Below are 11,779 nucleotides of genomic sequence, written 5' to 3'. Positions count from 1 at the left end.
TAAGAGACTACTGCTCTATAATAACACTGACCACCCCAAGGTAAGAGACTACTGCTCTATAATAACACTGACCACCCCAAGGTAAGAGACTACTGCTTTATAATAACACTGACCACCTCAATGTAAGAGACTACTGCTCTATAATAACACTGACCACCCCAAGGTAAGAGACTACTACTCTATAATAACACTGACCACCCAAGGTAAGAGACTACTACTCTATAATAACACTGACCACCTCAATGTAAGAGACTACTGCTCTATAATAACACTGACCACCCCAAGGTAAGAGACTACTGCTCTATTATAACACTGACCACCCCAAGGTAAGAGACTACTACTCTATAATAACACTGACCACCCCAAGGTAAGAGACTACTGCTCTATTATAACACTGACCACCCCAAGGTAAGAGACTACTGCTCTATTATAACACTGACCACCCCAAGGTAAGAGACTACTGCTCTATTATAACACTGACCACCCCAAGGTAAGAGACTACTACTCTATAATAACACTGACCACCTCAATGTAAGAGACTACTGCTCTATAATAACACTGACCACCCCAAGGTAAGAGACTACTGCTCTATAATAACACTGACCACCTCAATGTAAGAGACTACTGCTCTATAATAACACTGACCACCCCAAGGTAAGAGACTACTGCTCTATAATAACACTGACCACCCCAAGGTAAGAGACTACTGCTCTATTATAACACTGACCACCCCAAGGTAAGAGACTACTACTCTATAATAACACTGACCACCTCAATGTAAGAGACTACTGCTCTATAATAACACTGACCATCCCAAGGTAAGAGACTACTGCTATAATAAGATTGACCACCCAAGGTAAGAGACTACTGCTCTATAATAACACTGACCACCTCAAGGTAAGAGACTACTGCTTTATAATAACAATGACCACCTCAATGTAAGAGACTACTGCTCTATAATAACACTGACCACCCCAAGGTAAGAGACTACTACTCTATAATAACACTGACCACCCAAGGTAAGAGACTACTACTCTATAATAACACTGACCACCTCAATGTAAGAGACTACTACTCTATAATAACACTGACCACCCCAAGGTAAGAGACTACTGCTCTATAATAACACTGACCACCCCAAGGTAAGAGACTACTGCTCTATAATAACACTGACCACCCCAAGGTAAGAGACTACTGCTCTATTATAACACTGACCACCCCAAGGTAAGAGACTACTGCTCTATTATAACACTGACCACCCCAAGGTAAGAGACTACTGCTCTATTATAACACTGACCACCCCAATGTAAGAGACTACTGCTCTATTATAACACTGACCACCCCAAGGTAAGAGACTACTACTCTATAATAACACTGACCACCTCAATGTAAGAGACTACTGCTCTATAATAACACTGACCACCCCAAGGTAAGAGACTACTGCTCTATAATAACACTGACCACCCCAAGGTAAGAGACTACTGCTCTATAATAACACTGACCACCCCAAGGTAAGAGACTACTGCTCTATTATAACACTGACCACCCCAAGGTAAGAGACTACTGCTCTATTATAACACTGACCACCCCAAGGTAAGAGACTACTGCTCTATTATAACACTGACCACCCCAAGGTAAGAGACTACTGCTCTATTATAACACTGACCACCCCAAGGTAAGAGACTACTGCTATATAATAACACTGACCACCACAAGGTAAGAGACTACTACTCTATAATAACACTGACCACCCCAAGGTAAGAGACTACTGCTCTATTATAACACTGACCACCCCAAGGTAAGAGACTACTGCTCTATTATAACACTGACCACCCCAAGGTAAGAGACTACTGCTCTATTATAACACTGACCACCCCAAGGTAAGAGACTACTACTCTATAATAACACTGACCACCTCAATGTAAGAGACTACTGCTCTATAATAACACTGACCACCCCAAGGTAAGAGACTACTGCTCTATAATAACACTGACCACCTCAAGGTAAGAGACTACTGCTCTATAATAACACTGACCACCCCAAGGTAAGAGACTACTGCTCTATTATAACACTGACCACCCCAAGGTAAGAGACTACTGCTCTATAATAACACTGACCACCCCAAGGTAAGAGACTACTGCTCTATAATAACACTGACCACCCCAAGGTAAGAGACTACTGCTCTATTATAACACTGACCACCCCAAGGTAAGAGACTACTGCTCTATTATAACACTGACCACCCCAAGGTAAGAGACTACTGCTCTATTATAACACTGACCACCCCAAGGTAAGAGACTACTGCTCTATTATAACACTGACCATCCCAAGGTAAGAGACTACTGCTATATAATAACACTGACCACCCCAAGGTAAGAGACTACTACTCTATAATAACACTGACCACCCCAAGGTAAGAGACTACTGCTCTATTATAACACTGACCACCCCAAGGTAAGAGACTACTGCTCTATTATACCACTGACCACCCCAAGGTAAGAGACTACTGCTCTATTATAACACTGACCACCCCAAGGTAAGAGACTACTACTCTATAATAACACTGACCACCTCAATGTAAGAGACTACTGCTCTATAATAACACTGACCACCCCAAGGTAAGAGACTACTGCTCTATAATAACACTGACCACCTCAATGTAAGAGACTACTGCTCTATAATAACACTGACCACCCCAAGGTAAGAGACTACTGCTCTATAATAACACTGACCACCCCAAGGTAAGAGACTACTGCTCTATTATAACACTGACCACCCCAAGGTAAGAGACTACTACTCTATAATAACACTGACCACCCCAAGGTAAGAGACTACTGCTCTATTATAACACTGACCACCCCAAGGTAAGAGACTACTACTCTATAATAACACTGACCACCTCAATGTAAGAGACTACTGCTCTATAATAACACTGACCATCCCAAGGTAAGAGACTACTGCGCTATAATAACACTGACCACCCCAAGGTAAGAGACTACTGCTCTATAATAACACTGACCACCCCAAGGTAAGAGACTACTGCTCTATAATAACACTGACCATCCCAAGGTAAGAGACTACTGCTATAATAAGATTGACCACAGTTTAAGTAGTTGGACTGATTTTCTTTGTTGTACATACTCTAGGTTCTGAGAGAGAGGTCAATCTAACTCCGTGTTGTTCATACTGTAGGTTCTGAGAGAGAGGTCAATCTAACTCCGTGTTGTTCATACTGTAGGTTCTGAGAGAGAGGTCAGTCTAACTCCGTGTTGTTCATACTGTAGGTTCTGAGAGAGAGGTCAATCTAACTCCGTGTTGTTCATACTGTAGGTTCTGAGAGAGAGGTCAATCTAACTCCGTGTTGTTCATACTGTAGGTTCTGAGAGAGAGGTCAATCTAACTCCGTGTTGTTCATACTGTAGGTTCTGAGAGAGAGGTCAATCTAACTCCGTGTTGTTCATACTGTAGGTTCTGAGAGAGAGGTCAATCTAACTCCGTGTTGTTCATACTGTAGGTTCTGAGAGAGAGGTCAATCTAACTCCGTGTTGTTCATACTGTAGGTTCTGAGAGAGAGGTCAATCTAACTCTGTGTTGTTCATACTGTAGGTTCTGAGAGAGAGGTCAATCTAACTCCGTGTTGTTCATACTGTAGGTTCTGAGAGAGTGGTCAGTCTAACAGTCTAACTTTAATGCAGGTATTGGTAGAGTGGAGATTCTAATGGTGGCAGAGGTCAGAACTGTGTGGTGGTACCTTACTGGTTATCAGGCCAAGGAGAGTAGTGGGACTGTCAATTTTCATATCCAGAGTGAGAAAGACCTTTTGTAGGTACTTTGTCTGCACTGCTGTTTAAGGAACTCTATAATATATGTTAATGATGGTCTGAAGACTGCTTTGATTTGGTAGAATACCAAATGTTAAACTAGAAATTGGAGAGTAAGGCACTTGCAGCGCCATTGACGGCTTCCACCATTCTTCCAACATTTTAAAGTAGTCAAGGTAGTTAACTGGGTGGGTTTTCCTATGGGTTGTACCCTCAGTGGTGCTGCACACATTGTCAAAGACACTATAATTGAACAGATTTTAAGATGAATCCTCTTTCTATCTCTATGGGTCAAGGTCACATTAATAGAAGGAAGAAACTGAGCTTGTAGAAAACAGCCAGTAGGGGGAGACAAACACTTAATAAAGAAGGTATTATACCCAACATGAGGGACTTTTCTGACCAGCATCACATTGACACACAGATTATAGACAAAACCTAAAATTGACCCTTACCTTGACCCTAACCTTCACCTAATTTGAACCAATTCAGATACTGAACAGATGATAAATGTCCTGTTGTACTTGTGGTGACCTTTTATCCATGGATAAAACGTGTCCTGTGTTTTTAGTACTGATGCAGTACATAAGGCCTACATAGAATATGAATAATGACATTAATGATATATCTCAAATGGCACCATATTCTCTGTGTAGTACACTACTTTTGATCGGGGTTCATCACTATGTAGGAAATAGGGTTCCATTTGGGACACACAGTTTAGGGAAGTTATTGCTTGAGCACATTTTGTATTGTAACTTCAGTTGATTTCAGCATGCATTGCTATTTAACCCTATCACTAACTTCCTTTAATTAATAACAGCTTCCTGTATGTCCGTCTGTCCTTCCGACCGTCTGTCAGTGGATGGTGGTTTTTAGCAGACCTGGACCACGTTCATTAGGTGCACACCAGAGTAAAAATGTTTTACAACGGCAAATAAAAAAATGTTTTATTAGACAGTTCATCCTTCCCTGTTTCAGTTTGCTTTCTTCCATTTTGTGCCCAATGAATACAACCCAAATACTTTAGCTTTGCTTGGTTGAGCCTGGCTTAATGGAACCAATATAATAGTCCCAAAAGCTCAAAAGATTTGACACATTTCAAATAGATTTTAAGCCCAGTTCTGGTTATTTGTTATTTTTTTATTCATCCAGAAACATTATTAAAACCTGTAGCGGAACCTCTCGACAATATCTGGTGAAATGGCGAAATTCAACTTTTTTGGGGTGAAATATTTAACTTTAATACATTCACAAGTGCAATACACCAAATTAAAGCTTAACTTCTTGATAATCTAGCCATCGTTTTTCCAAAAGGCTTTACGGCACACCAAGTGATTATGTTAGGTCAGTGCCTATTCACAAAAAAAACATACAGCCATTTTCCAGCCAAAGAGAGGAGTCACAAAAAGCAGAAATAGAGATAAAATGTATCACTAACCTTTGATGATCTTCATCAGATGGCACTCATAGGACTTCATGTTACACATTACATGTATGTTTTGTTCGATGAAGTTCATATTTATATAAAAACATCTCAGTTTACATTGGCGCGTTACGTTCAGTAATGTTTTGCAGAGAGCCACGTCAATTTACAGAAATACTCATCATAAACGTTGATGAAAGATACAAGTGTTATGCATAGGATTAAAGATAAACTTCTCCATAACCTCTTTGGGCTAGGGGGCAGTATTTTCACGTTCGGATGAAAACCGTGCCCAGAGTAAACTGCATGCTACTCAGGCCCAGAAGGTAGGAAATTCATATTGTTAGTAGATTTGGATAGAAAACACAAAGTTTCTAAAACTGTTTGAATGATGTCTGTGAGTATAACATAACTCATATGGCAGGTACTGGTATTAACCATGATATCTGACTGTTATTAACCCTGTAGGTACTGGTATTAACCATGATATCTGACTGTTGTTAACCCTGTAGGTACTGGTATTAACCATGATATCTGACTGTTTTTAACCCTGTAGGTACCGGTCTACACCACATCAGGCTGATAATTGTGCTGGCAAACTAGAATATGGTAAGGCGGTCTGTGTTGAGATACGTAATGAACAGAGTTCTCTAGATGCATGGAATGACTTGTCATGTGACAGGAAACTCAACTGCATTTGTGAAAAAGTGGTTTAACATCACCATGACAACATACTGTAACACATACAGTAGCCTACAGTGCACACAATTTCCTCATTCATTCTCTCTCTCTCTCTCTCTTTCACACACACACACACAGTCTCTCTGTCTCAAACCCACACACACACCCTCACACACACATGCACGCACAAGCACGCACACATATGTACACGTACACATGCATGCACACTCCAACCGAATGCCCCAACACACAAGGGGAACAAAATAGTTCCGAAAAATACAACTACCACGAACCGTGACATACACGCATGTACAAACAGTACACAAAACAATCCCGCACACCCAACAGGCGGGCCTGCTGGGTAATAAAGCCCTACTAATCACCCTAACTAAAAACAGGTGTAACCAATAAACAAATAAGGAGGGGGAGGGAAAAGTCAGTGGTGGCTAGTAGGCCGGTGACGACGACCGCCGAGCGCCACCCGAACAGGAAGGGGAGCCAACTTCGGAAGGAGTCGCGACATGGTAGCTTCCTGTGGACCAGTAGTTATGTTTCACACATCATCAGATGCAACTTGAAGTTAGTACATTTGACTTTGTGCATTCAAATATTTCTCAATTCAAATATATTCTACAGATATTTACATGCTCCAATTTAGTCCTGGTGATGACATTCTCAACAGTACCAAACCACCATTACATACACTGTATAGGAAGGAGGTGACTGTATCACCAATCAATGAGTGTAATAGAGATATCAAAGGGTATCAAAGGATGCTACTTAAAAATCTTTGACAGTCAATATTTGTTGTCAAGTTACATATAAGCACAATATCAGATGCTCATATTTGACAGTTGTTCCCCTATAATGGTCCCAAAAGAGGGAAATTAAGTGGTTCCTTTCAGTCGTTCAACAAGCTGTCACTCAAAACCTCCTTGAACAATCAGGTTCATTAAGAGAGAGGGCGGCAGGTAGCCCAGAAGTTAAGATCGTTGGGCCAGTAAGCGAAAGTTTGCTGCTTCTTTAAAATGCGAGCCGACTACATAAAAAAATCTGTCGATGTGCTCTTGAGCAAGGCACCCGAATTGGTCCTGTACGTCTCTCTGGATAAGAGCATCTGCTAAATGACTCAAATGTAAATGTAGAGGAGAGCCTTGATGGTTTCTGTTGTCATCTCATCCTCACTGGTTAAGACTACCCATCCTCAATATCCACTTGGAACAGTTTGTAGTCTCACATCTATTGTCTGGACATTATAATGACCCATGTTTGTAGTCCTGGACCTCCTGAACATGTTGATGTATATTTGGGAGTAAACAGAGGGTCCAAATCAGCAGAAAGATGAAAGGGGGAGTTACGGAAACTTCTGAATTATCTTGAGGCTGTTACATATTATATTGACTATATGTGACTCACCACCTGGATTCGGGTTAAAAACAGTCAGCTATCATGGTTAATACCAGTACCTACAGGGTTAAAAACATTCAGATAACTTCCTTCATACTGGATACAGCCATAAAAATGTCACCCATAAACTCATCTGTCTCTGGGGAAGTAGATAAATGGCCAAAATCCTGAAGTAACCCTTTAATACAACATTTCACTTTGTCTCCCATCACCATCAATGACTGTCTAAATTTGATTTGAGTGTAAAATATAATTTGCCTCATATAATCTATGATGAAGCATCTCTGTTGTTTCAACTGTAAACGGAGGAAGAATAGCTGTATTTAAAGTGGTGTTTTCTCACCACATCTCTCTTCCTGTTGAGGGGGACTTGTTGTTAAAGATACAGCTTCACACATGAACAGGAAATATAGTGGCCAGTGACAGTTAACCCCTCACCTTCCTAATGTTAGTCAGCTAGCTAATGTTAGTAGAATTCAGAACACATCATATGTTTAACAAATTCGTAACATATCATGTAAATTGTAGTTCATAACATATTTACACATTGTAATTCTTAACATATCATACACATTGTAATTCATAACATATCATACACATTGGATGATGGGCATCCACAAACTGATACATACCATGTGAAAAGTAACACATCATACTAAATGGGTGTCTCAGATTTACGTACCGTATAATACGAAATGCTCTGAGACCAGGTTGGAAATACACAGTGGCGAGTTACATAGGACTTTATGAACATAACAATGTACGTTTCTGCAGTTACTTTACATCCTGAAATACAGAGCCTCAAACATTTCAGATCATTTAAATTCTCGTCTTAAAGGAACAACGTTTCATTTAGGAGCTGTAGTATTTAGCATTTGATGTATTCATTTCCACAAGTACGTCATTTCAAAAGTTTTCCTTGTGAAGTAAGGTACCTTCATTTGGAAGATCATTTGTATTCTGCTTTTGAATATTAATCATCTGTTTGTTACAGTTTATTTTACTCAGTTGAATTTTGAAGCCTTGGAGCATGGGGCATCAGCCAACCTCATCACATTAACATAAGCTAAATTGTTTGTGTGGCATTGCAAGAATAATAACTATTGGTTTAGATTTCCATGTGTGTGTCTCCATGACTACGATGTATTTACCAGTGTTCTGAGATTCAGGTTGTTTATGCTCCAGTTCACAGTATCCTGTCCACAGCTTTTCCTCAAATCAAATCAAAGTGTATTTGTCACGTGCGCCGAATACAACCGTTGTGAAATGCTTACTTAACCAATAGCGCAAAAAAGGTGTTTGGTGAACAATAGGTAAGTAAAGAAATAAAACAACAGTAAAAAGACAGACTATATACAGTAGCGAGGCTAAAAAAAGTAGCGAGGCTACATTCAGACACCGGTTAATCAGGCTGATTGAGGTAGTATGTACATGTAGATATGGTTAAAGTGACTATGCATATATGATGAACAGAGAGTAGCAGTAGCGTAAAAGAGGGGTTGGTGGGTGGTGGGCGGCGGAACACAATGCAGATAGCCCGGTTAGCCAATGTGCGGGAGCACTGGTTGGTCAGCCCAATTGAGGTAGTATGTACATGTCGATATGGTTAAAGTGACTATGTATATATGATGAACGGAGAGTAGCAGTAGCGTAAAAGAGGGGTTGTCAGGATTGGTGGGCGGCGGAACACAATGCAGATAGCCCGGTTAGCCAATGTGCGGGAGCACTGGTTGGTCAGCCCAATTGAGGTAGTATGTACATGTCGATATGGTTAAAGTGACTATGTATATATGATGAACGGAGAGTAGCAGTAGCGTAAAAGAGGGGTTGTCAGGATTGGTGGGCGGCGGAACACAATGCAGATAGCCCGGTTAGCCAATGTGCGGGAGCACTGGTTGGTCAGCCCAATTGAGGTAGTATGTACATGAATGTATAGTACAAGTGACTATGCATATGTGATAAACAGAGAGTAGCAGCAGCATAAAAAGAGGGGTTGGGAGGGGGCACACAATGCAAATAGTCCGGGTAGCCATTTGATTGCCTGTTCAGGAATCTTATGGCTTGGGGGTAAAAACTGTTGAGAAGCCTTTTTGTCCTAGACTTGGCACTCCGGTACCGTTTGCCAAGCAGTAGTAGAGAGAACAGTCTATGATTGGGGTGGCTGGGGACTTTAACCATTTTTAGGGCCTTCCTCTGACAGCACCTGGTGTAGAGGTCCTGGAAGGCAGGCAGCTTAACCACAGTGATGTCCTGGCCCGTACGCACTACCCTCTGAAGTGCCTTGCGGTCAGAGGCCTTGCAATTGCCGTACCAGGCAATCGATGTTGCAGCTGTAGAACCTTTTTTCGGATCTCAGGACCCATACCAAATCTGTTTAGTTTCCTTGGGGGGGATAGGCTTTGTGCCCTCTTCACGACTGTCTTGGTGTGTTTGGACCATTCTAGTTTGTTGTTGATGTGGACACCGAGGAACTTGAAGCTCTCAACCTGCTCCACTACAGCCCCATCGATGAGAATGGGGGCGTGTTCAGTCTTCCTTGTCCTGTAGTCCACAATCATCTCCTTAGTCTTGGCTAAGTTGAGGGATAAGTTGTTATTCTGGCAAAATCTACATTAGCATAAATCTCCTCAGACTGCTCCATATAAAGGATAATTCTAATTACTACCTTACATAGATCACATAGCATTACTGAGGCTTTGACACCCCAGCCTTCAAACTGAGGTCCCGTTATGGGTTGCAAATCGGTCTTCTCGCAAAAACACCTATCAACTATTATAACCACAATATTGAAAGCTGAGACTCTCATGGACAAGATGGTTTACTCCATTATAAACTATTATAACCACTCTATTGAAAGCTAAGACTCTCTAAAGAACACGATAGTTTCCTCCATTATAAACTATTATAACCACTCTATTGAAAGCTGAGACTCTAAAGAACACGATAGTTTTCTCCATTATAAACTATTATAACCACTCTATTGAAAGCTGAGACTCTCATGGACAAGATGGTTTCCTCCATTATGAACTATTATGACCTATGAATCGATGTTTGCATCTTTCTCAGAGGTTGTAAGAAGGGAACTTCAGACTTGTGTGTGTGCTCATGCATTCATTTGGGCGGACCCTCTCAGTACTGTTCTGCTCTCTGTGTCCAACAGCAGATGACACTGTTTTAACAATTCAATCACATTCAATCAGGAAGCTGGTTAAAGAACATTGTTCCTTTATTACTTTACTTTGTTGTTATGATAAAAGCCATTTATGCTAAAAATTTAACATGCAAAAAAAATATCAAGATATGAATAATAAACAAGTACAAGCCTATGGCAAATTACATTAAATGTACATTTGTCATTTAGCAGAAGCCCTCATCCAGAGAGACTTACATACTAATAAAAACTATGAATATAAGACTTTTACTGATTGCATGTCTACATACGATCCTCTAAATTAAAACAATTCAATGTTTTTGTTTTTGTGTTTTTATGCTCTTAATTTTATTCTTCTCTATGTCTCTCTGACACTAAGGCTCTATCTAAATTAGTCTTTCCTAGATTTCTCTCCTCCTGTCTCATCTCCTCTCCTCCTTCACAACACTATTAGAGGAGAAGGTCCAAGATCACTCCTCACGGACCATATTATCCAAAGTGTTTTGAGGAGCAGAGGAGGAAGGATGCGAGGAGGATGGATTCATTGAGAAAAAGCAGTTGGCAAGTCTGTAATACCACTATTTTACCTCTGTGGTGAGTTGATATCTCAATTATCACTTACATTTCAGCACTGTATCCAACCATCAACATGATAACTACTAGACATCATCACTTAACCATTCATCATGACCATCAACATGAAAACTACTAGACATCATCACTTAACCATTCAGTATGACCATCAACATGATTACTACTAGACATAATCACTTAACCATTCATGATGACCATCAACATGATAACTTCTAGACATCATCATGACCATCAACATGACAACTACTAGACATCATCACTTAACCATTCATCATGACCATCAACATGATAACTACTAGACATCATCACTTAACCATTCATCATGACCATCAACATGATAACTACTAGACATCATCACTTAACCATTCAGTATGACCATCAACATGATAACTACTAGACATCATCACTTAACCATTCAGCATGACTCTCAACATGATAACTACTAGACATCATCACTTAACCATTCAGTATGACCATCAACATGATAACTACTAGACATCATCACTTAACCATTCAGTATGACCATCAACATGATAACTACTAGACATCATCACTTAACCATTCAGTATGACCATCAACATGATAACTACTAGACATCATCATGACCATCAACATGACAACTACTAGACATCATCACTTAACCATTCAGTATGACCATCAACATGATAACTACTAGACATAATCACTTAACCATTCATC

The sequence above is a fragment of the Oncorhynchus mykiss genome, chromosome 10 (assembly GCF_013265735.2).
Source record: "Oncorhynchus mykiss isolate Arlee chromosome 10, USDA_OmykA_1.1, whole genome shotgun sequence".
Lineage (NCBI taxonomy): Eukaryota > Metazoa > Chordata > Actinopteri > Salmoniformes > Salmonidae > Oncorhynchus > Oncorhynchus mykiss.
Note: the sequence above shows the minus strand (reverse complement) of the source record.